Source organism: Triturus cristatus, chromosome 11 (genome assembly GCF_964204655.1).
Source record: "Triturus cristatus chromosome 11, aTriCri1.1, whole genome shotgun sequence".
Taxonomy (NCBI): Eukaryota; Metazoa; Chordata; class Amphibia; order Caudata; family Salamandridae; genus Triturus; species Triturus cristatus.
This window is the reverse complement of record NC_140594.1, coordinates 343004171-343030049: the sequence shown is the minus strand read 5'-3', so window position 1 is coordinate 343030049 and position 25879 is coordinate 343004171. Positions and strand designations below refer to the sequence as shown.

The window sequence follows — 25879 nt, the reverse complement described above, 5'->3', positions numbered from 1 at the left end:
AGTGCCTGGATGGGCCATCACTGGCAGGATGGGACAGGAGGAACTGGGCACATCACCCATTTACATCTGAATAGGCTGTGTCCTGCATCCACACAAAAAGTTACATATGCCCTATAGTTAGTCTGAAAGCCAAGGCAGGATGCCTGGGGACTCCAAAGGGAAACCTCTTAAAGCTTCTAACCCACTTCAAAGGCACAAATGGGTATAAATACTGGATCTCCGACACCACTACTTCAGTACACTGTTGGATCTGTGGATCCTCTGCAAGGAAGAAGGACTGTTGGGCTGCAGACACCCTGCTTGACTCCTGCTTTGCTGTGCTGGCCTGATGCCTGACGCCCCCTCCTTGGGTGAGAAGGACTGTACCTGCATCTCTTGAACCCAGTACCAAGAGTGACTCCATGGGCTAGTTGGTTGGCATCCTGCTCTTATGCCTCAGGAACATAAAGAAACAACAGTTGATGGACAGAATGCAGAACAATGTCATACAGTCACCCCAGTACAGAGATCTGGGCCTAAATCCATCATTTTTTTGCTCACCATGCCGTTCCAGTTGGAACCCAGCCATATGCAAATCAGTCTTGACCCTGTGCCTCATGGGAACAGTCCAGCCCAAACTGCCAAGCTAGGTCCTCCCTGGACTGGAAACAAGCCTCTTAGGACCGGTTTCGGGGTTTCACCCCTCTTCAGCCAGGATAGCTTGATTCTAGTGGCATGGAGAGCACGGGACCGACGTCTGGGCATACCCTTCCCTCTCGGGGTGACAAATGCAAAAACAACAGCTGATGGACAGAATGCAGAACAATGTCATACATTCCCCCCAGTACAGAAATCCTGGCCTAAATTCATTGAACAGAACAGGCTTCCAGCAGCATTGCCTCTGCACATGGACTCTACCATCTGAGAGTCTAACCTGCCAAGTGATACCATGCCAGTCCTGGACCCTTGGAAGTAGACTTAAGGTGCTTTGCCAGCCTCTGTGGACAGAGTAGAACCAACACATCTCTGATGCTGTGCGAATTGGACCTGTTGAAAAGACTTGCTTCACCACTGCTGCACAATACATCCACAGCGAAAACCCTCACTTCTCTCGTTGACTGGAGCCTTGACAACAACGATGAATATTGCATCACAGCCCCATGAAACTGACACATCACCGCGACTCTCGGATCCTTGATGTCAATGCAACAGGACCTTGCACTGCAGCCTTGCCGCATCTCAGAAACGACACATCGCTTTGGTTGAGCGACGGATCTTCAACAGATATCCACGTTGAACTTTACACCTTTTGGCATTATTTTCTCAAAAAACTTTAAGATTCAAAATCTCTGGTTTTACTAATTGGATTGTTGTTGGTTTGATCTTGTTTTCTGTATCAAATATAGCTCCAGCTTTTAACTTGGTGTAGGATCTTTTTCTGTGGTATGTTTGACTGTTTTAGGTGTTGCACAAGTACTTTACACATTGCCTCTGAGTTAAGCCTGGCTGCTATGTGCCAAGCTACCAAGGGGGTGAACACAGGTTAATTTTGGTATTGCTTGTGCCTTACACTGACAAGGATTGTGGTTGGTGCTTGATCAGAGCTTACACCCCTGTAAGCCAGTAACCCAATTTCTTAATCAGGCAAATCAATAAATTCTTAGTTCATAGAAGTATTATGGATCTATGGAAAGTTCTTCTACTTCTGCAAAATATACACACTGTTATGCTTTGCCGGAAAATACACTCGTCAGGCAAATAAGCAGTGGCTAATTTGTAAAAAAGCAAGTGCCATGACCCAAATATAGCACAGAAAGTCACTGGGGCTCACACAATCCACTTCCCCTGCTAGGTGTGCCAAATGAGAATTTCAGCGCTTACTATTAACCATCACAATTATACAAATGTGATATTTTTGCACTATTCCAAAGCCACAGAGTGGTAAGAATGGACTAGACATCCTAGTTCATTCGTTTTTTTAAATATATGGCACTGTAAAACACTTTGTTGGTCTTACAAAAAGTCAGAAAGTGCCACCATGTGATGGATGGGCATAACCGTGTTTGTATACACGTGCCAATGGTGAGCCCCTGCACAAACAAAGTACTGTGAACAATACTGTATTGTTCTTGCTCTGATTTCTAAGCTGCTTTGGCCTCTTTTCAGATAGTTTGTGTTTTAAGCTGAAATATATGGAAAACTTCCCAGGCCTCTTGAAACTCTAATGGACATTAATAATGAGATGTTCATACAGGATTTTTCTAACCAAGTCTCTAAACATAACTTGACTTAAACGTCTGAAGGAAGCCTGTAATTTGCCCCTTAATGTAACTTATTTCAGTTGTCATTATAACAATCCATTTTCTTGCTACCTTGACACTGAGACACTGATAGAGCAAATGCCAACAGGTGTGATTATACATCCTGCTATCCAAGCTCACATTTTAAAAAGTAGCTAGTTAATAAGAAGTGAGAAAAACTTAGATTTATTTGCCAGGTAGAATCCCTTTTCTTGCTATTTTGAGTGTCAAACGCTTGGTCAAACCACATCCAATGTATACAAGTATCTCCACTGGTGAGGAGGCCGCAAATTCACTATCGTTTTACAAAATATTTGGAATGTAAGGGACACTTTTATAGCGCGACTGCCACCCAACGTGTATCCTGGCGCTGAGATTACCAAAAAACACTGTGTGTAACTGAAAAGGAGCAGAGCTGGGGATTAATCTCTAGGAAAGAGTCTAGTTTTCAATTCCTTCCTGAAGCGTGACAGGGTGTTTGTTTATCTAAGCTCAATTGGCAGTGTATTCCAGAGTCTGGAAGCTACAAAACTGAATGATCTGCCACCCAGTCGGACTTTATTGACATGGGGACTGTTAATCAGGCTGGCTGAAGAGGAACGTAGGCTTCTACTGGAGAATACCATAGAAATTTCCTCTGTAAAAGCTTAGCCCCCATTTTATGTGCTGCCCTATAAACGATACAGACTGCCTTAAACTGGACTCTCTGCGCAATGGGCAGCCAATGAAAATCTTTTAGGGCAAGCGAGGCTGATGCTCTGCATTGTCTGTTCAACGCAAGCTTAGCTGCAATAATCTGTATCCTTTTCAAATTTTTTTAACAAAGAGACTGGTGCTCCTAGGAGCAGTGCATTGCAGTAATCTAATCTGCTCAAAATAATGCTCCTTACCACTTGAGGTCTAACTGAAGCAGGTAGAAAAGGGAGTATTTTTCGAAGAGCTCGGAGCAGAGATAAACAAGTACTCACAGTTTTATTTACTTGAGAGTTCAGTTGGAGATTATTGTCTAGAAGTACTCCTAGATTGCGTGCTGTTTTAACAGGCAACAGAGGATTATTACCAGAGACTGGCCAGAAATCTGCTGGTAGGGGGCGAGGGACTTTACTTGCAGCACAGCAAAGTACATCCGCCTTATCCCCATTAAATTGTAATGAATTGTCTCTGAGCCAGCCTGCTGTTTTGCGCATGCAGCTATGGAATTTCTCCAGAGGAACTGCATTGTTGCCCTCGAAGGAGAAGACAAGTTGAGTGTCGTCTGCATAGTTTATAACATCAATGCCAAAAGATTTTATAAGTGAGATAAGTGGGCACAGGTAAAGATTAAAAAGGATGGGGCTGATCGCCGAGCCCTGCGGAACCCTGTGTTTTACGGGGTGATTCTGAGAGAGAAATGGCATCAAGGTCACTGCCTGTGGTCTGTTTAGAAGATAGGACTGCAGCCAGTCCAGTGCCTTGCCCACAATGCCGATCTCCTCAAGTCTCCTGATCAGGATCTTGTGGTTGACCGTGTCGAATGCGACTGACATGTCCAACAGCACTAAAATGGCTGTTTGACCCCTGTCAGCCCGCATTCTTAGGTCATCCAGGACTGTCACCAGAGCAGTTTCGGTGCCATGTTCTGGCCGAAACCCAAATTGAACTTCGTCCAAAAGATTGTTTTCTTCCGCAAATTTTGAAAGAGATTTGCTCACTACTCTTTCTAAAATCTTAATCGGGTAGGTAGCAGGGAGATGGGTCTATAGTTAGAGGGGCACTGGGGGTCCAGCGTGGCTTTCTTTAATAAAGGAGAAACAACTGACTTTTTCCAGCAATTAGGCATTGTGCCATTAGTTAAGGACTGGCAGCAGATTTGGTAAAGATACAGGAAAAGCTCAGTACCAAAGGTTTTCCACATTTTATGTGGGAGTGGGTCCAGGAGAGAACCTGAGCAGATGCCGGCTGCAATTATATTGAACTCTTCTTGTGAAGAGACCTGTAAAAGCTCCAGAGACAGCATAAGTTCCCTGGAGGATGCTGCATAAGGAGTTCTGCTACAAGATGATAAATGCATATCATCTTCTCTATCCAACTCAGCATTCCAGGAAGATTTAAGCCCAGTTAGAATTTTGTTAATTTTTTCCTCAAAGAAAACTGCCAGATCGCAAAGTTCTTGTGATGCCGGAATCTTAATCTTTGCACAGTCTGGGTTGGACATATCTCTTACTAAGATAAATAAGGTTTTGGACTTCTTGGACAATTGTAGGATGGCTTCCTCAAGATATTTAGCTTTGGCCTTGCACATCATTTCTTTATAAATATGTAATCGTTTTTCCAAGGCTACTTTGTCTGTCTCCAGATATTTCCTCCTCCGTTTCCTTTCTGCTTGTTTGCAGTTAGTCTTCATCAACCTCAACTCCTCATTTTACATGGGGGCAGACGGCTTCTTGTTACTTTTGACTTTCCTCAGCGGGCCATCTGATCTAGTGACTTAGTAATCTGATCCCACAGATTCAGATAATTCTCATCCACCGATTTGTTAGTGTCAAAGCTACTGCTATCAACATGCTGTGGAAGCTCTTTTAACTTTAACATTTTAGACCATTCCCTACCCAGTTGAGTTTTGACCGGTTGGGGAGCTTGTTTATTTGTGGTGGCTAACCTTAGGGAGAAAAGAACCAGGAAATGGTCTGTCCAACACAGTGGGAGTATCTCCTTCACAACTACATCCAATTCATTGGCGAAGAAAAGATCCAGCACATGACCTCCCTGATGGGTAGGGCGCAGCACCAGCTGCTGTAGGATAGTGTTCTCACACGCTTGACATAGTTCTTTGAGAGCCGTGTCAAGGTTACCATTCTCCCAGAGATTGAAGTCTCCGAGAATCATTAATTTAGAATGGGAATGTGATAAATTATATATCACATCAATCAGTTCTTGGTAGTGGGGGGCAGCACCTCCTGGTGGTCTATAATAGAGTATACCGAAACACAAAGCGCCACTATTATCCTTTAGTGAAAACCCGAGTAACTCAAAACCCTGGGCTTCCTCTACGCATAATGGGGTAAGATTTCAGGTATCTTTAAATATAATTCCTACCCCACCACTTCTCCCACCCACCCTTGGTTTGTGAAATATTTTAAAGCCCTGGGGGCAGGCAAGACCAAACTCAACTTCCCTATCTGGTCACGTCCAGATTTCTGTGAGGAGCAGAACATCCATGTTCTGGACTTCCAGTAATAAGTCAGTCTCCGAGTAGTGCTTAACAAGGGACCTTACATTGATCTACCGACAATTAAGGTAATTTAACATAACTTCTTTAATGGTAACCTTACCACAGGTCTCTCTTATATTTTCTAAGGCTATGTGCTTCTGCGCACCAATCGTGATGAGCTAATCTCTAGAATATGTGCGACTGGCAGCAAAAGGTACAGCATGGCTGGCGGCAGATGGGCTTGCCTTTGGCGCGCCGCGTGCTTGCATCGCGTCTCCTTAAGTAGGTAGGAGTGCGATTATCAGCTAGAGCGCTGACCAAGATGGTGGGGCTTCCGGTGACTCGCTCTTACAGGCGAGTACACCAGCACACCCTGGTAGTGCTAAAGACTACTTCAATGCACGCTAACAATGCTAAAGTGGCAAAATGCGAGCAGCATCCACTAGAAATTTACACAACACTTTTAAAAAACACTCCCTGTATATTTTAAAAAATTGTAACTAGTTTAAGCTCAACACGTTCTAAAAACAGCAGTCAACTAGCAGGAGCTATCTGTATGCTAACAGTTATCAGGACGCGCAGCGGGTAATCAAATTATTTCTATCAGATATGGCTGCTACCCTCTAAAACTTGTTTTAATTGGCTTCTGACAGACACAGCCTTGTTCTATCTGCTGCCCAATCAGTGCCCAAATTTATCCAAACCCGACCCTTCCCCTACTCCAATTTTGGGCAAGTCAAAAACATACGCCCCTAAATACCAAGCAATATATGGCCTCTTTTACTGTATGCATGTATATCTCCTCCTGTTTTAAGTATTCTCACTGGAATACAATACTATTATCTGCCATTTTTCTCTCTTCTACTTTCCAGATCCACATACTGATCTCTTTTTCGACACACAGACACAATGCTGCTGGTTTTCGAAGCAGCAAGCCATCTGGACTTCAGTAAATCTGTGCCTCTGTTTAATGGATCTTTTCTTAGCACTCACAACAAGAATGTATCCAAATTTCTTTGGAGTCAATGGCAATAAATAGAATAAGACACCCAGACAGATTTACTGGGCCTAACAATGAGTTAGGTACTTTATCAACTCAATGTAAGTAGGCAATTTATGTCTCTATATTAGTGGTCCAAATTCCGACTGTAACTGACTGGGGGGGGGGGGGGGATGGATGGATGGAAGGATGGATGGATGGATGGATGGATGGATGGATGGATGGATGGATGGATGGATGGACGATGCCCCACTTGTGTCAGGAAGTAGGTGATTGTTCTACTGCAGTCAAAACTGTGTGCCAAGTGGTGGAAGGGCCATCCACTGTACGGTTTGGAGCTGCAGGGTAATACAAACATTTTCAGACAGAGTAGCCAAGGCTTTCTCAGAGGTACTGGATCAACGCATCTTCCCTACCCTCCAGATTGTATTGTTAGACTTACTGGATGACCAGGACATCAATAGATATATAGATGTCTTGCTCGGTGTGGGCCTAGTTTTACCCAAGAAGGATATTGCTCAAAACTGGTATGCTGCGGAGGCCCCACAATTCGAAACATGACTGGTGGGATGAATTGAGGAAGGGCACTGGAGGATTACTATATGAAACTCATAAATGCCCTCAGGAATATCGGGAAATATGGCCCATGGATGACTTACCTTGGTCCTGCATGCAACATAGAAGTGGTTATCCTGTGATATGTATAGATACATGCGTATCTTATATTGCAAACGTGCCTGTAAACATTAAGTTGCCGTGCTTTCCGGTTAACTGGGCGTGTTATTGATCCAGACATTCTATTTATTGTTGTACATTTGTACTGACATGTCTGTCACTAAAATTGCCAATAAACTGTTAGGAAATAAAAACACAAAGTCTTAGTTTTAGGGTGCATACTAATCTATCCTTCAACCTTCAGAACCTGGAAATTGTTTCATTCCAGCTGAACTTTGCAAAATCCTACACAGACTTACTTATAGTGGCAGAGTTTTCACAGGCACTTTGCTGATTGAATTTAGGCAGGATTACTAGAATTCCCTTTATTTAAGACTTTGTGAAAGTCATTTTTTCTCAAGATTACACAATTTTTTTCAGAATGTGATTGATCAACATCTGTCTGTTGCATGATATTTTCACTCTGATACCTCAGTTGTCTGGTGCCTTTGTTGGCTACTAGATTAAGACTTTCTGCAGGTTGCTAGCTTTCCGAGACTGTTTAGGCAAAGTAGACCTTTCGAGTGGCTGGCCTCCATTTCCTGGGATGGAAATCTATGTCATCTGCGTTACATAATTCGTCACTTTTAGACTATGAAGTTACTGAATATGTGATTCTTACGGTTTAAAGAAATTGGCCAGCATAAAGGAAACATTTGGGCTGATGGGCTCTTTATAAGACCTGCATTTATATATGTATTTTAGTTTTTATACAATGTAAACTTGGGACATGAGCATTAGAGCGCTATACATGAGCACCTGATTCAATTATACAATGAAAGAAACTTTTGATTGTTTTGTGCGTTTTAGGCACGGGGTCAAGTGTTTTAATCAGAATCATAGGATATTAATCTCATGCCAGGACTCAAACCTGGTTCCCTAGTTCCAAAGTCGGCAGCTCTGGCCTCCAATTTCATGTCCTTTGCATTTCATTACAAATCTCAGCTGCAGTTTGAAGACAAGGTAATTCTCAAAGAAGATACAGGCCAGAACGAGAGTTTCGAACCATAGGTTAAATTGGCGATTACGTTTCCCCAGTTGAGAGGAGCATGGCTGATTTTTCCAGAAGACACATTTAGGAGAAATAAAAACAGAGCCTTTTCAGAGCTCAGTGTTTACTTGGGAAAATGCATGTGCCCTCATGCCAAAGTTTCCAGTTCTGTAGAGTGCCATGTTTAAAGTGAGCCAGAATGGGTACTGCAGCCGAAGACAATTGGGCTAGGATAACATTTGTGAAAGCATTTTTGAATTGGTTAAGCAATAAGATGTTCCCAAGTGCAAAATATCACTCTAGTGGTTGTTTAGGAAACTCACATTATGGTATTTCCTGATACACATGTTCTCTGGAAAAATGTGCTATGTAGTTGATAAACAACTACGCCCATTACAGACATGTAATGCATTATGCTTGGTGACGTGGCATTGACATGCTTAGAAGGTGTTATTTAGATTGATGGCATAGAATACTAGCCCTCACTGTTTGAAAACTCAGGGAAGGCTCACTTTGATAACATAATAGAAAAGTGAACATCCCTACTTCCTTAGCTTCAAAAGAAATGTATGCCTCTTTTCCACAATATTCATTAAAGTATCCTACATCGTGGAAAGTCTGGGTGGAAGGGCATTCTACACCCGAGGAATGACAAAACATGATGTACCTTGTTCTAAGAACATTTCCAGGCACCTACAATCAGTTTGGGGAATTTTGACCTAAAAGTGATAATTTCCAATCGACATTAACTTCCAAGCGATATTTGAATAAGCTATTGGAGATAAAGTAAAACGTGTCTGTACAGTTATTTAAAATATGTTGGAAATGCCATTCGTTCTTTAGGGGTGGTGGGGGTTGGGGGGGCGGGGGGGGGGGGGTTATGATTGACTTTTAGTCCATAATGGGCAGAAAGCTCTGCTAAAATACCCCGTCCAGGATGAATTCTGAACTGTGCTATTTTGAGTTAGAAGTCAGTACATAAAATCCTTTGACTATGCATATGATTTTCATGTATGTTCATTGTATGTAAATTATAGAACTGCTCTCACAGCTGGGACCACCATTACACAATTCTGATCTTGAAAGTGCATTTATCAAAACCTATTATAAACCCATCTGTCTGGTCTATCTGTTCATCGTCTGGTTCATCTATCTGCCTCTGCCCATGTATCTGTGTGCCCATCCATCCATCAAGCTGATTGTATCTGGGTTTTCATTTATCCGAGTGCCTATCTGTCTTAGTATCTTTCTATATGTGTAGACGTGTTTATTTTTCTAAATACATAGCTGTCTATGCATACGTCAGTCTGACAATATCTCAATACACCCACTCATCTGTAGATCAGCTGAACTACCTTTTAGTCTGCCCATGTTCAGTACACATATATATATGGGGCCCGTTTAATGGTCAGCGTTCACACCCGTGACTGCCAGGCTGTCTAAATATTCAATACTGCACGGTGTACATGAACCACAGGTATCGGTGGCGCTGCAAAAAGCACTGCAATGAATTCCCAGCCGGCCTCTCGCGCTGTTTAGAGCACTGTGGCATGCATAACGCAGGCATCACCAGACCGTTTAATACCATGGTAATTGTCACGGATGTGGGGGGCGGGGGGGGCAGTTGCTTCGTGACTCGCATCTCTCTCACTCATGGGCTGTGGCCCTCCCCTCAGTCTGCAGTTAAATACATGCGATCGCCCGCTATACCCTGGTGCGCGCGCTCACAGGGAGAATGCAGCTGCTTGAATAATGCACCTAACAGAGGGAAATGGCTGCAAGTAGGACATCAAAGACTAGTTCTAAACGTGAAAACCCCGGAGTGAACGAAGCATGAAGTGTACGTGTCGTATGCGCGTATAATTGCACTTGGGGGCCTTGGTAAGATGGATGTTCGATTCCTAAAATGAATCCTTGCGTCCTAAAGCCAGAGCGAGCTCGTGCGGAACGTGCATTGCGTGTGTGAACTCCGAGATGACTTCCCTTTCACTAATGGACATTTAAACTAGCGAAAGTGGGATAGCAAAACAATTTAGTTAATGAATCTGATACGTGTGCCCGGCACACTCTCTGAACTCGAGTAATCCTTTTCTTCAAGACGAGCGGGAAGGCCGTGGGGCCTCTTGGTGACACTGGGTAGCGGGCTCCTGGAGGCCTCTTCCGAACGTGACAATCCGGGGGCCACACTCCCCATCCGCCGTCCCCACTCAGATTACTGTATGTGTCTGCCTCGGATCTCACATCTATCCATCACTCCACCTCTTCCCTCCATCGATCCAGTCATCCACCTGGGACCTTCCATCCATGCTCCTCCGTGCGTCCATCCTTCCATTCACCTGGGACCTCCCATCCATTCATCCGTCCATGCACCTCCGTGGCTCCATCCTTCCATCCACCTGGGACCTCCATCCGTCTATTCATCCATGCACCACCGTGTGTCCATCCTTCCATTCACCTGGGACCTTCCATCCATCCATGCACCTCCGTAGGTCCATCCTTCCATCCGCCTGGTACCTCCTATCCACCCATCCATCCATGTGCCTCATTGGGCCCATCCTTCCATGTGCCTCATTGGGCCCATCCTTCCATCCACCTGGGACCTCCCATCCATCCATGCACCTCCGTGAGTCCATCCTTCCATCCACCTGGGAGCTCCCATCCATCCGTGAACCTTCGTGCGTCCATCCGTCCATCTGCCTGGGACATCCCATCCAATCATGCACCTCCGCGAGTCCATCCTTCCATCCACCGGGACCTCCCATCCATCCATGCACCTCCGTGAGTCCATCCTTCCATCCACCTGGGACCTCCCATCCATCCATACGCCTCTGTAGGTCCATCCTTCCATTCACCTGGGACCTCCCATCCATCCATCCATACGCCTCTGTAGGTCCATCCTTCCATCCACCTGGGACCTCCATCCGTCTATTCATCCATGCACCGCCGTGTGTCCATCCTTCCATTCACCTGAGACCTCCCATCCATCCATCCATGCACCTCCGTGGGCCCATCCGTCCATCCACCTGGGACCTCCCATCCATCCATGCACCTCCGTGAGTCCATCCTTCCATCCACCTGGGAGCTCCCATCCATCCGTGAACCTCCGTGCGTCCATCCGTCTGGGACCTCCCATCCATCCATGCACCTCCGTGAGTCCATCCTTCCATCCACCTGGGAGCTCCCATCCATCCGTGAACCTTCGTGCGTCCATCCGTCCATCTGCCTGGGACATCCCATCCAATCATGCACCTCCGTGAGTCCATCCTTCCATCCACCTGGGACCTCCCATCCATCCATGCACCTCCGTGAGTCAATCCTTCCATCCACCTGGGAGCTCCCATCCATCCGTGAACCTCCGTGCGTCCATCCGTCTGGGACCTCCCATCCATCCATGCACCTCCGTGAGTCCATCCTTCCATCCACCTGGGAGCTCCCATCCATCCGTGAACCTTCGTGCGTCCATCCGTCCATCTGCCTGGGACATCCCATCCAATCATGCACCTCCGTGAGTCCATCCTTCCATCCACCTGGGACCTCCCATCCATCCATGCACCTCCGTGAGTCCATCCTTCCATCCACCTGGGACCTCCCATCCATCCATACGCCTCTGTAGGTCCATCCTTCCATTCACCTGGGACCTCCCATCCATCCATCCATACGCCTCTGTAGGTCCATCCTTCCATCCACCTGGGACCTCCATCCGTCTATTCATCCATGCACCGCCGTGTGTCCATCCTTCCATTCACCTGAGACCTCCCATCCATCCATCCATGCACCTCCGTGGGCCCATCCGTCCATCCACCTGGGACCTCCCATCCATCCATGCACCTCCGTGAGTCCATCCTTCCATCCACCTGGGAGCTCCCATCCATCCGTGAACCTCCGTGCGTCCATCCGTCTGGGACCTCCCATCCATCCATGCACCTTCGTGCGTCCATCCTTCTGGCCTCGGACCTCCACCCGTCTATTCATCCATCTTTCTCTTCCAGTCTGCGCGTCCGTCCTGCCATCCATATCCATTCATCAGACTGGGAAGACCCGTCCATCAATCCACCACAGTTATCCATCAGCATGGAACTTTCATCAATTCCTCCCTCTCTGTCCGTCTGTCCACTCATCCACGTCCGTTCGTAGATCCTCCTCCATCTATGGAACTTCACATCCAGCCATCCATCTCCTTCCGTCCGTCCACCCAAGAGCCCTGCAATCTCCCATTTATCTAACCATGCATCTTGGCACTTCACACCCGGACGTCCGTCCGTCAGTCCGTCCGTCCATCTGTCCATCCATCCATGACGGACCTCACATAGTATCGGAAATCCGCCACCAGCGGGCACGCTTTGGCGTCTAGCGTGGTGCTGGCAAGTTGCTGCAAGGTGATATATTTATTAGGCGCTATGGAAAACTAAATAAATAACTAAACGAACAGATTTGTCGGTATATTTCTAAATCATTACTAATTAAATGGTATTCATATGTAAAATGCCTTATCGTTTTACAGATGAAATATACATGCTTAGGTTTTACAGATGAAATATACATGCTTAGAATAAGCACGGGTGTGTTATGCTGATCTGTCCGGTCTTGTTTTTGTCTAGTTTGCACTTGTCGTCGGTCCCTGTGTCTCTACAGCATATTTTGGATCTCAGGGGCGCGCCATGTTATGTAAGTGAAAGGCTGCTGCGCGATGGTGGTGCTACTGAGCTTCTCGGGGTCGTGTTTCCGTGAACGGGGTACGAGTCTCCATCGACTTCTGAGGGCGGCCACAAGGTTCGACCCCTGCATGTGCTCGACTACGCAGCTCATTCCGAGGCAGCTAATGGCTCCTCTCCTCCTCATCAGCAGCTTCACATGCACCCCAGTTCTGCCCTGGGTCGGCCTCCTGAGAGCTCTCATCACACCACGCACAAGTGGGGAGCAGCCCGTCAGGCTCACAACAGACTTCTTTGCTTTGACATGTCCCCTGATTCACATTAATGTTCCTTGCCGTTTGGATTGGCATAGAGCATAGTCTGTGCTTCACTGTGCACCGCCTGCAGAGCAGCCCTGGCCAGAGACCAGCATCAGTGCTCCCTGTACCTCTCCCTGCACGTCGAGTCCTAGACAGAAAACAGCCCCCGTGCTTCTCAAAGACTCTCCTTGCACCTCAGTCCTGCCCAGAGACTGACCCTGCATCCCAGCGCTGGTCGGTGGGCAGCCTCTGCGCACCCAAACGGCTCTCCTTTAACCTAATTCCTGGCCAGACGGCTGCCTCCGTTCTTTCCAGTGACCCGCCCTGTAGCTCAGTCCAGGCACGGAGCTGCCTCCGTGCTTCCCTGTGACCCCACCCCCCCCCCTTCAGTTCGGCCATGGAAGAGAGCAGCCTCTGTGCTTCCGAGTGACCATACTGTAGCTCAGTCCTGGCAGACAGCAGCTTCCGTGCTTTCCAGTGACTCTGCTGCAGCTCGGTCCTGGCATAGAGCAGCCTGTGTGCTTTCCAATGACTCTTTTCTGCTCAGTCCTGACAGAGGGCACTCTGTGTGCTTCCCAGTGACCCCCCTGCAGCTCATTCTTGGCAGACAGAAGCCTCCATGCTTTCCAGTGACTCTCCTTTCATCTGAGTCCTGAAAGAGAGCAGCCTCCGTTCTTTCCAGTGGCCCCCCTGTAGTTCAGTCCTGGCACGGAGCTGCCTCCGTGCTTCCCAGTGACTCCCCCCCTGCAGCTCGGTCCTGGCAGAGAGCAGCCTCCGTGCTTTCCAGTGACACTCATTTCAGCTCAGTCCTGGCAGCCTGCATGCTTTCCAATGACTCTCCTTTCTGCTCAGTCCTGACAGAGGGCACTCTGTGTGCTTCCAGTGACCCCCTACAGCTTGTTACTGGTAGAAAGCAGCATCCATGCTTTCAAGTGAACCCCCTGAAGCTCAGTCCTGGCAGAGGCCAGCCTCTGCGCTCCCAAGGGACCCCCCTGCAGCTCGGTCCTGGCAGAGAGCAGCCTCCGTGCTTTCCAGCGACTCTCCTTTTAGCTCGGTCCTGGAAGAAAGCAGCGTCTGTGCTTCCTAGTGACCCTCCTGCAGCTCAGTCCTGGCAGAGAACAGCCTGCGTGCTTCCCAGTGACCCCCTACAGCTTGTTACTGGTAGAAAGCAGCCTCTGTGCTTTCCAGCGACTCTCTTTTTAGCTTGGTCCTGGAAGAAAGCAGCCTCTGTGCTTCCTAGTGACCCCCCTGCAGCTCGGTCCTGGCAGAGAGCAGCCTCTGCGCTCCCAAGGGACCCCCCTGCAGCTCGGTCCTGGCAGAGATCAGCCTCTGTGCTTCCCAGTGACCCCCCCCCCCCCCCCCCCCCTTGCAGCTCGGCCCTAGGAGCTTCATCCCAGTGGCAGTCTTGGCAGCTCAGCCCTAGGCAGGGCTTTAGGTGGAATGAAAAAACTAGGGGGGGGGTCTCTCGAAGGGGAGTGAGCGATGCAATTAAGGGCGTGGCTTAACACACGCAAACTAAAATGTTTTGCTTAGAACAGTGTGGCACCCGACTGGTATTTTGCAGCTTCAGTCATTACATGCATATAATAGAAGTCACTTTACACCTACAGCAAGTCAGGGCTATTGGCTTTGCCAATGGTTGTTAGTTGTGTAAGATAAATAATCAACAACTATGGCTTCTTTGTATAGAATATTGCAATTTCTTAAATTCTGAAATGAGGAGACTGAACGAATCGAAACAAGCCTCTTTGAAGTTACATCATAGGCAGAGAAGGGTGGCACTGCTGCAGAGTTAAGATCTGTTTTGTTCGCCCTGAGAGCAAAAATGGTGTGAGCCCGATAGAGACCCGTCTCAGGACCTGACTTTTTAGAACTAGCGGTGCTAAGCATCAGCAGGACCCGGCCCACTTAAAGCCGTCGTCCTTGGTACACCGCGGCCTCTGTGCTTTACACTGACTCCATTTGAGCCCAGTCCTGCGCAGAGAGGAGTCCCTGCGCTTCCCTGCGGGTTTTCCTGCTTGCTCAGTTGCTCATTATATAATACGGGGAACAGCTCGGCATTCCATTCGTTTTGTTTGTATCTGAATCTAAGGTGGACAGCGCCCCCCTCCCTGCTTCCCAAGAAGCGAACTGCAGCTTACTTCAGTTCTGGTCAGTGTTCCCCTTCCTGATCCCCAGTGACTTTAATTGCAGCTCGCTTTTGATGAGGGCTCCCTGCTCGGTCGTTCACTGACTTTCAATACAGTTCATTTTTCATCACCCTGTCGACTTCCCAATGTCCTTCACTGCAACTCACTTTTGATTAGACGAGCAACTTTTCTGCTTCCCATTCACTTTCACTAAAGAACACTTTTGACCAATTTGCACCGTCTTTGGTTCACAATTTAACAGCAGCTCACTTTTGACCTAGAGCCACCATTTCTACTTCTCAGTGGTCTTCTGTATGTAGCACACTTCTGATCAGGGTAAACCTTCCGTGCTTCCCCCCGACTGCTTGCAGTTCACTTTTGATCTTGAGGAACCATCTCTGCTTCCCAATGACTTTCACTGCAGCTCATTTTCAATCAATGTTCACCATCTCAGCTACCCAGTGACTTATACCTCTGCTCACTTTTGTTCATAAGACACCCTCTCAGCTTCCCAAATAGCCTTCACTGCAGCGCACTTTTGTTCGGAGTGCACCCTCCCTGCTTCCCAAATAGCCTTCACTGCAGCGCACTTTTGTTCGGAGTGCACCCTCTCAGCTTACCAAATAGCCTTCACTGCAGCGCACTTTTGTTCAGAGTGCACCCTCCCTGCTTCCCAAATAGCCTTCACTGCAGCTCACTTTTGTTCGGAGTGCACCCTCTCAGCTTACCAAATAGCCTTCACTGCAGCGCACTTTTGTTCAGAGTGCACCCTCCCTGCTTCCCAAATAGCCTTCACTGCAGCTCACTTTTGTTCGGAGTGCACCCTCCCTGCTTCCCAAATAGCCTTCACTGCAGCTCACTTTTGTTCGGAGTGCACCCTCCCTGCTTCCCAAATAGCCTTCACTGCAGCTCACTTTTGTTCGGAGTGCACCCTCCCTGCTTCCCAAATAGCCTTCACTGCAGCTCACTTGTTCGGAGTGCACCCTTTCAGCTTCCCAAATAGCCTTCACTGCAGCTCACTTTTGTTCGGAGTGCACCCTCCCTGCTTCCCAAATAGCCTTCACTGCAGCTCACTTTTGTTCGGAGTGCACCCTCTCAGCTTCCCAAAAAGCTTCACTGCCGCGCACTTTTGTTCGGAGTGCACCCTCTCAGCTTCCCAAATAGCTTCACTGCAGCGCACTTTTGTTCGGAGTGCACCCTCCCTGCTTCCCAAATAGCCTTCACTGCAGCGCACTTTTGTTCGGAGTGCACCCTCTGAGCTTCCCAAATAGCCTTCACTGCAGCGCACTTTTGTTCGGAGTGCAACCTCCCTGCTTCCCAAATAGCCTTCACTGCAGCACACTTTTGTTCGGAGTGCACCCTCCCTGCTTCCCAAATAGCCTTCACTGCAGCTCACTTTTGTTCGGAGTGCACCCTCTCAGCTTCCCAAATAGCCTTCACTGCAGCGCACTTTTGTTCGGAGTGCACCCTCCCTGCTTCCCTATGGCATTCACTGCAGCTCACTTTTGTTCAGAGTGCACCCTCCCTGCTTCCCTATGGCATTCACTGCAGCTCACTTTTGTTCAGAGTGCACCCTCCCTGCTTCCCTATGGCATTCACTGCAGCTCACTTTTGTTCAGAGTGCACCCTCCCTGCTTCCCTATGGCATTCACTGCAGCTCACTTTTGTTCAGAGTGCACCCTCCCTGCTTCCCGATGGCATTCACTGCAGCTCACTTTTGTTCAGAGTGCACCCTCCCTGCTTCCCAATGGCATTCACTGCAGCTCACTTTTGTTCAGAGTGCACCCTCCCTGCTTCCCAATAACTCTGCTTGCAGTCAGTACAGCCTCCCCCCGGCAGCAGCAGAGCTCCTCTGGGGCAGTCACACAACTACTCAGCTAGTCAGACCTGGAACACCGTCGCCCTGCAACACTCAAGCGCACGCTCTGTACGTGACACGAAGAACAACGGGTGAGGGGGGGGGGGGGAGCAAGGGGCGCCCTCTCATAGCCGACCTGCCATACCTCTTCTGGAGACGTGACCCCCGGGCCCAGGCAGTACCCGGCGCCCCTCTGCATCTTATATCCTCGTACAACGTCCAGCTTACTGTACTTGAGTCTTCCAGCATTGCATGGACGGCGTCCGGTGGGGCGAAGTTAGATTAAAGCGAATCAGCCTAAGAGAGGACTCAGAGCGCCTGCATTGGCTTTTAAATACGTTCTCGGCTTGGACGTGAGCTGAAACAACCCACGGATGCGTCTTCGTGTGCTGGGCTTGTAATAAGCACAGACCCTGCCTTCTGCTTATCCCCCAGCTGCCGCCTGTGCCTTCTGTGAAAGGAACATAGAAAGCTGATGGGGTAAGGAAGGGCCCTTTGCTGCCCTCCAGTCCTGCAGGGAGATGTGTGCGCTGTGCAGGCAAGTCGAGCAACGCGCCGCCTCACTGTTAGCGGACTCGAGGCGCCCCATCCCTGCAGGGAGAGGTGCGCGTGCAGCTGGCACTCGAGCAACGCGCCTCCTGGCTGTTAAGGGAATCGAAACGCCCCATCCCTGTAGAGAGAGGTGCCTGGCACTCGAGCAACGCGCCTCCTGACTACTAGGGGGCACGAGGCGCCCCGTCCCTGCAGGGAGAAGTGCGCGTACAGACTGGCACTCGAGCAACGCGCATCCTGGCTGCTAGGGGATTCGAGGCGCCCCATCTCTGCAAGGAGAGGTGCGCGGGCGCACTGGCACTCGAGCAACGCGCCCCCTCACTGCTAGGGGACACGAGGCGCCCATCCCTGCAGGTAGAGTTGCGCGTGCAGACTGGCACTCGAGCAACGCGCCTCCTGGCTGCTAGGTGACTCGAGGCGCCCCATCTCTGAACGGAGAGGTGCGCGGGCGCACTGGCACTCGAGCAACGCGCCCCCTCACTGCTAGGGGACACGAGGCGCCCATCCCTGCAGGGAGAGTTGCGCGTGCAGACTGGCACTCGAGCAACGCGCAGCCTCACTGTTAGGGGACCAGAAGCGGGTTAGTGCAACAATATGCCATTGTTTGAACAAATCACAGGATAGGAGCATTGTTGGAACAACTGAATTAAAGACTCATTGTTAAAACAATTAAAACGCCGCCTCATTGATTGAGCAATTAAGACGCGGCCTCGTTGTCACAACAGCACGCATATAGACTCGTTTTAGAGCAATCAAAGTTCAATAGCATTCGTGAAAAAGAGAGTCTGGTTGTTAAAGCAATTGAGACACAACCACGATATAAAAGCTCGCGCGGTACACCTCATTGCAATTAAGACATTACCTCATTGCCACAACAATTAGCATAAAGACTCAGTGAGAACAATTAAGACTGGCTCGTTTTTGGACAGATTAAGGCAAAGACTCGCTGGCAGAACACTCACAGGATACAGACCCTTCTCAGTCCAGTTATGATCGAACTTTGAACAATTAAAGTACAGCCTGGTTGATTAAACATTCTAGGTGCGATCTGATTAACTCAATTATGCCACATCCTTGTTAAAAAGATCACCCTGATGCTTGGAACCACCATAGAGCGCCTGCACCGCTAGAACACTCGGTACACAGTCTCGGCGTTAGAGGAAGTCAGGGTCCATCGTTAGAACAATTACAGAGGCTCGGTGTTAAAATAAATGAAAGTACCGTATCGGAAGATTGTAAAAGAAGCAGGGAACTACTCTTAAAACAAGGAAGGGACAGGCTAGCGCGTTACAACGATTGAGGTAGATTTAGTATTAGACCAGACCAGGCTGGCTGCTAGTGAAGGAGCAGCCTCGTCGCCAGAACAGCTCAGGCGCAGCCCGCCGCCAAGCCCAAAGGCGAAAGTGCCCGGTGGGCAGAGCCTCTCAGCTAGAGCACCCTCTCTGCCTGACAGGTATCGAGGCACATGAGACACTTAAAATGCATACCCCCCTCGCACTAATATTTAAATCTGGGAACTCGAGTCCGAAAGCATGGAAGGCGCTTGGTGGCATTCCGTGGCACACTATGACACTCCTCAAGCTTGTCCCTGTGCGCATTTAGGTTCTGGAAATAGGGGGACAGTGCACTTACCTCAAACGAACCCCCTCCTCATCGCAGGCTGCGAGCGAGGCGCCTCTGGAAAAGCAAACCGGGTCTCGAGGCGGGTGCAATCCTTCCACAACCAGAGCAAACCCTGAGTCAAACTTCAATCGGAAGTCCCCGGAGAGAGCACCCTGCCTCTGGGGCGCTCCGAAGCCTCCAGTGTGCGCTGGGGTCCCACGCGGAGGACCCTTGAAATCACGGGCGTCCACAGAAGCACGGAGTCTGGTCCAAACTGAGCTCAGCGCGCTGATCCACCCTCCGCCGGCTGCGCAGATCCCACCTCCACCTGCAGGGCGGGCGCTCCAGGCGCCGGGTCCTCCGCAGCTTCCCCGCCACCGAACCGGGCGAAGGCAGTGAGAGTAAAAAGCAAAGATGAATGTTTTATGGGGCTGGATCAGGGATTGAGAGGTGATGAATGTTTTATGGGATCATGTGGTTCTACGAGAGAGAGCGGATTCTGCCTGGGTCGGATTTACAGGCTGCAGTGCGAGGGCGAAAGGGGGCGGGAGAGGCAGGAAGGGAGAGGCGTCTCCGGGAGAGAGGGAGGGCGCGGGACAGATCTCAGCCGGTGGATCGCGGGAGACCACAGATCCGCGGAGCGCAGGAGGAGGGTGATCTATCCCAGACGGAAGTTATCCCCGAGACCGCAGGTGCGTTCCACACAGAGCGGAGGCGATGGGGCGGAGGACCAAGAAGAGGAAGCTGTCTGAGGAGGGCTGGGGAAAGTTCGAACACCGTAAACTTAGCGTTTAGACTGAGCGATGCAGGGGGACCCTGGGAACTGCAGAAAAGGCACAGAGCAGAAGGCGCCGCTGTCACCGGGTGTTGTCACAACGCGGGCTCTACCTGAAAAACGAGTTTACCACACCGGATCACTACACCCCCTTAAAATAAAATGCACACAAAAAAGAGAGGTGTTGCACGTTTACAGCACATATCCCACGCATTTTACTCAGAATTAGCAGGATTTACATATCGCCCCAATGTTTATGCAAAACAGAGCGCTTCGATGGTCGAGACGGCATATTAGAAAACGGCACTACATTTTCAGCTGTTTGGGAGGAGTACTTACTGAAAGTCGACGACGAGCACTCCCCACAATACTCACATTAGCATGTCAACGGTCACAGCAGCATCCACAGGGAAATCTCCGTGCAACAGAGCAGTTCGTCAAAGAGGGCTGTGGTGCATCGGGCGATGACAGTCCCCGGACCTCCGCAGAAGAAGTTTGGACAGCAGCCACGATCCCAGGCAGAGGACCGCCGAGAGTATAACTAAATGCACATTAAAAACACAGATTCGATGAGGTTTAAGGAAGGAGAGAGAGTGTGTGACAAAGATGGTACTTGGACACCGAACGCCGCAGCCTGAATGCAGACCACGGCCAGCTTCTGAGCTCTTGAAGGCGCGCGCTAGGATTGTGCGCCCACACCCGCTTTCGCACGTTCCCGTATTTCCTCTAATTTAACGCTTTCGCGGACTTCGGAATTTGTTCTTTATAGATACCCGATGAATATAAATATTAATTTTAAATGCGTGCTATTATATGAAACATCGAACCTACTTATGGTACATATGTCGCGGGATGTTTCTAGTAGGCGTTCGAAGCGCTCTCTGTTTTACTTGCATCCATTCGCCGTAGGCACCAGGCCCGGCTGTAGCGCTGGTGGCGCCCGGCGCAACAATCTATTTTGCCCCCCCACCCCCATTAGCTGCTACTCGGATTCCCTCACTATCACCTGGCAAAAGTGCCCCTCATCTCTCGATAGCCCCTCCCTCACAAACCTTTCATTTGTTTAAAGTGCCCGTAAAGTCTTCTTTACTAATTCACTCAGCTATCCACATAAGCTACATATCTGTTCTTTGCAGCACGCAAACTAACCCTCTGTGCTACTTTATGGTGAGTCAAAACTGAAACTAGAAAAAGCTCTGATCTCTCTCTCTCAGAAACATTAATCATAAGAGTTAACTTAACATTTTTATTGCTGCCTGAAAGCTGGACTTAGAAGGAACCACACAGCAGATGCTTTTTAATCATGTTATTGCTAAAGATAGTGCCTCCCCTGAGGTCAGTTCCCCCTTCCAGGGCAGCCACACCGGTTGCACCGCCTTGAAGCCGGCCCTGGTAGGCACCCTATCTAATCCTATAGTGTCAATCTTGTTAAGTTCAAGTCCTCTAATTACAATCACCCCACCTCTATCTCAGCAATTTTTGGACTAAGTAACGTGCCAATGGACGAGCAATGCACCCACATGAAGTATTCTATATTATTTATCCATCAGAAGTCATCCCTCCCTTCATGCAGAATAAATTTGAATTCATAATCATTGCTCATTCAACCAATTACTATCCCTTAGATGCCATCATTGTTAGGGGCTCTGATTTAGGGGCTCTGATTTCCACGCGCTTCTCTGGTACATTATGTACTGTTGCTGGCAATATATCTTACCCTTGTCGTGACAAATGCAGAGATAACTGAAATGTAGTTATGATTAAGTGTTAGGGACTTATTACGCCTTGGACGGTCCTACAGCGGATGGTACAACACCCCATCTGCTGCAGGTCCACCAAAGCTGTGGCTTGACTGTCCACCAGATTAGGAGTTAAATCCTGGTCTGGCGGGTGGTCCTGCAGTGGTCTGGTGGTGGCGGTCTGCTAGGCCCAAAGAAGAGCCTATCACGCAGACTGCCACAGTCGGAACGCTTCTGACTGCACCTTCCTGTAAGGTTAAGGTGTGGCATAGATGCCACACCGTTCAGGAAAGGGGGGTGGTTGCAGATCCAAAGAGGCACTACATGTGCCACCGCATGCACCCCCGGACCCAAATCCACCAGAGGCCTTTTGTTGCCATTCCACCATTCTTTTCATGGCAGTGAAATGGCAACTCAGAATATGCTCGGCAGTGCTGGCTGCGGCACCGTAAGCATATTCCTGCCGGTGAAAGACTGTCAACTCAGTGGGATCCTTGAGCCCGTAGGTGCTGGCGGTCCAACCACCACAGACATAATACTGCGGGGGAGGGGGTCCATAGTGTGACAGTGGTCGGACTGCCCCCACGGGTTCGGCGGTCTATTGGGCCACTAAACTAGTAATAAGCTCTTTGTTCCATTGAAAATGGCTGCCTCTTTGCTCACCAGAAGAACGCAAAAACTCTGACTTCCCTCCAAAACCAAGGAAATCATCTGTGGAGTAACCCATGGATCCTTGCTCAGTCCCACCCTCTTCAACCTATATATGACACCTCTAGCCAGGATAGTCAAAACCCACAGACTCAACATCATATCCAATTCCAACGGCAACTCTTCCTCTCCAAAGACACCACCAATGCCAAGACTATCTTTCACAACTTCATTACAGACGTCACCAACTGGATGAAGGACAACAGCCTGAAGCTCAACACGGACAAAACTGAGGTACTGCTCTTTGGAAACAAAAGCTCCCCACAGGATGCATCCTGTTGCTACCCCCACTGACCCTGCTAGGAACCTTGGCATCACATTGGACAACAAGCTAACCATGGCAACTCGGGTCTACTCCATCTCCTTCTCCTGCTTCTTCACCCTCCGCATGGTTCCTAAGATATTCAGATAGCTGCTCGAAAGCTCAAGATGCGCCATCACCCAGGCCCCCATCTGCAGCTGACTGGACTATGGCAGTGCTCTCTATGCAGGGATTGCAGCTCACCTTCAATGGCAACCACAGACCATACAGAACGACTCAGCCAAACTCGTCCTGGAACTCCTTAGACAAATCCACACCACCCCCTAACTCAGGGAACTCTACTGGATTCCTGTACAGAAAAGATGCCAGTTCAAGCTCCTGACCCATGTATACAAGGCCCTAAACAACTGCGGACCCACCTAATTGAACCAGTGCCAGATCTTCCATCAGCCCACCAGACATCTCTGTTCCACTTCCCCTTCTTTAGCCCCCACCACCTGCATCCGACATAGCAGATACGGAGGTCTGTCCTTCTACTCCGTAGCATAGAAGACATGGAACGAGCTACCCCTTCATCTCAGGACCTCCCCATCTCTCTAGAGTTCTAAAGCCCCTGTAGTCCTGGCTATTTGACTAATTAACTGCACCTTGCCAGAACATGGATATCCTCATGAGTGACAAGAATCACTGCAAATTTACTGATTGACTTTTTGGTTTGTGTTACTGCAGCTCTGTCTGTCAATTCTGCATAAAAGTTGGCAGTAACTTGACATGGCTGGATACAATGTTGGCACATGGAGAAGTGTGGCTCAATGGTTAGAGCGGCAGACCCTGATGCAGAGTTCTGGCCTGGGACCAGAGTTCAATCCCCCGCCTCGGCGGGTCTTGGATTCAATTTCCTCGGACCTGATAATTCTCGCCTCGGTGCCTATTCTAATCATGGGTCCCACGCTGCAACTCTGGGCAATAGCTTACTTAATCTCCACAACGGCCCCAGCAGCACTGGGATGCCTGTCTTCACCATGGGGGTGCCCAGGAGTGGACATTTCACAGGGAAAGGCCAGGAAGGGTTCCACAGCGGTATGAGTAAAAGCGCCAGGATACCCCCGTTGAGGGTGGCAGTGCGCTATACAAGTACAAACACATTTACATTTATGGAGCTTTGTATAAATTCTTGTGGCAGGAAAATTATAGGACGGAAAACACAAGTTGTGATTCCCATTCAGCCTCTGATATTAAAGCTTGCTCACCACCATACTAAAAATTACTAAACAGAATGCTACCAGATTGGCATGAAACTAGAACTTTAATAAGAATAGTGGTGTTTTTAATTTGATATAAATCTGATAGTTATCTTTGAGCTATTTTTATTTAAAAAATATTTCATGCTGGATACATAGGGCTAGTCTGAGAAAATCTTTTGTATTTCTTGATCGGTAATTGACAAACAGTGCCCAAATATAGTTTCTAGGATGGCCCATGAGGCAAAGAATTTTGAAAAAACAAATTCCACTAAATCGGGCATCTTTTCTGACACCTAATGGGTGTTTGAAAACACTGATTAAGATGAATGGGTCTGAGCCCTGAGATTGGCTGCATGCAAAAGGAAAGTTTATGTTGAGGGCACATTATGGCTGTTGGGCTCGGTTCCCACGTCTTCAAAAACATTGAAAGGGACAATATGGGACTGGAGGAGAATCTCATAACATGAAGGCCAAAGCGAGTGGGCTCAGAGGACCCACTCCCTGTTACCTCATAAAATCTACATTTTTCTCATGATGCTAACAGACCTCATACAAGGTTCCTAGTCCAAAGAACATGGGCACGGGTCCATAGCTGTCAGACAGGTCCTTGGGTCAGTGATTCTGCCCCAGAGTCTGTGGACCTGAAAAAATAGTAAAAAAAATACACACAATTACACAGGCCAATCTTTTGTACCTTCAAGATGGGTTGGGTACAGGGCCTGGCCGACGTGGGGTTTGTGGGATTGGATGCAGGGCTTGACCTTACACAAGCTCATTCTCTTGGTTACTCCAGTTTTATAGCACTAGCTAAGGGTTTTTTATAACTCGGGAAGTATGGCGCTCAGCCATGTAAATGCAAAATTAAGTCAGGAAACATTTCTACTACGGTGCCAAACCAGGAAAGGGGAAAATACCTTGAACCCCTCAAACATTTAGGATGCCCTCAACCAAGTTAATGAAACACATAAACCTGGGCACACGTAAATTAAGGTATCAACCACTATATGGTAATGTCAATGTCCACTATAAGGTAATGTCAATGTCCACATCAGAAGAATTCATAATAGTGTTCATGATTTATTCATCAAGAGCATATGAAAAAAACCAGCCCACACGTGTTTCGTTGCTTATCGGAATTGCTCCTGCGACTTCCCCAGGGCTGAATACGAAGTAGATAATAAAGAAAATTGCTCTGTGGGTGATAAATCCAACCAGGCTGGGTGAGGCTTCAAAACGCCACATAAAAAGTAAATAGTGTCTATAGACAGTGTAGTCGAATCATGGAATTGGGGATCTGACCATATAGCCAAAGACCGCAGAGCGAGTGTTCGTAGCGGTAATAAGGTCCACGTTAAGCAAAATATAAAACCTCCAGCGGGTGCACTGGCATAATGAAACTCGAGGGTCCTCCCTGCGAAGCACATGGAGGGGCCCCCTCCAGGCTCAATCAAGAGCTATGCGGCCAGAGTGCTGTGCTGAAGGGGCCTCCTGGAGCTTGGGGCTCCCCCGCACCGCGGGGGCCGTGGGGGCCTGTGTTACACCCCTGAGCGGGTGCGCTGTGAAGTCTAAGCCGTCTGTAAGTCAAAAGTCCTCGTGGCCCAATAAAAGTTTACTCCTGAAGCGTATGTGCTTATCAAGTGCTTGCGGTCTCCACTGTAGCGAAATGCCTCAGAGTGTTTTATAGCTTGTTTCAACTTTCTCTAGCATGTTCTCGGCCCTCAAATAAATTAAAGCTCTATTTTTGTCTGCAACTCCCTGCAGCTCACAACATATCGCTTATTCTTACATAATTATATATCCTGATTGTTGGACCTGGCCTTCACTTCAGGCTCACCCCTAAACTTTTTGCCTTCACCTCTGCTGTTTCTGATCACATTTCTATTCG

The 25879-nt window shown here is 48.6% G+C and overlaps 1 protein-coding gene across 3 annotated transcripts in view; it reads right to left on the bottom strand.

The window, feature by feature from the left end:
* Positions 1 to 20656, bottom strand: part of RTN4R (reticulon 4 receptor) — a 767021-nt gene extending 746365 nt beyond the window's left edge. Inside the window, exon 1 of one of the 3 annotated variants that reach the window (XR_014970547.1) lies at positions 19297 to 20059. The gene's annotated coding sequence lies outside the window, so the exon portion shown is untranslated. Of the gene's footprint in view, positions 1 to 19296; positions 20068 to 20416 lie in introns of those variants that run through there. The other 2 variants (XM_085633954.1, XM_085633953.1) reach the window with 2 other exon arrangements.
* Between the last annotated feature and the right edge of the window lie 5223 nt (positions 20657 to 25879).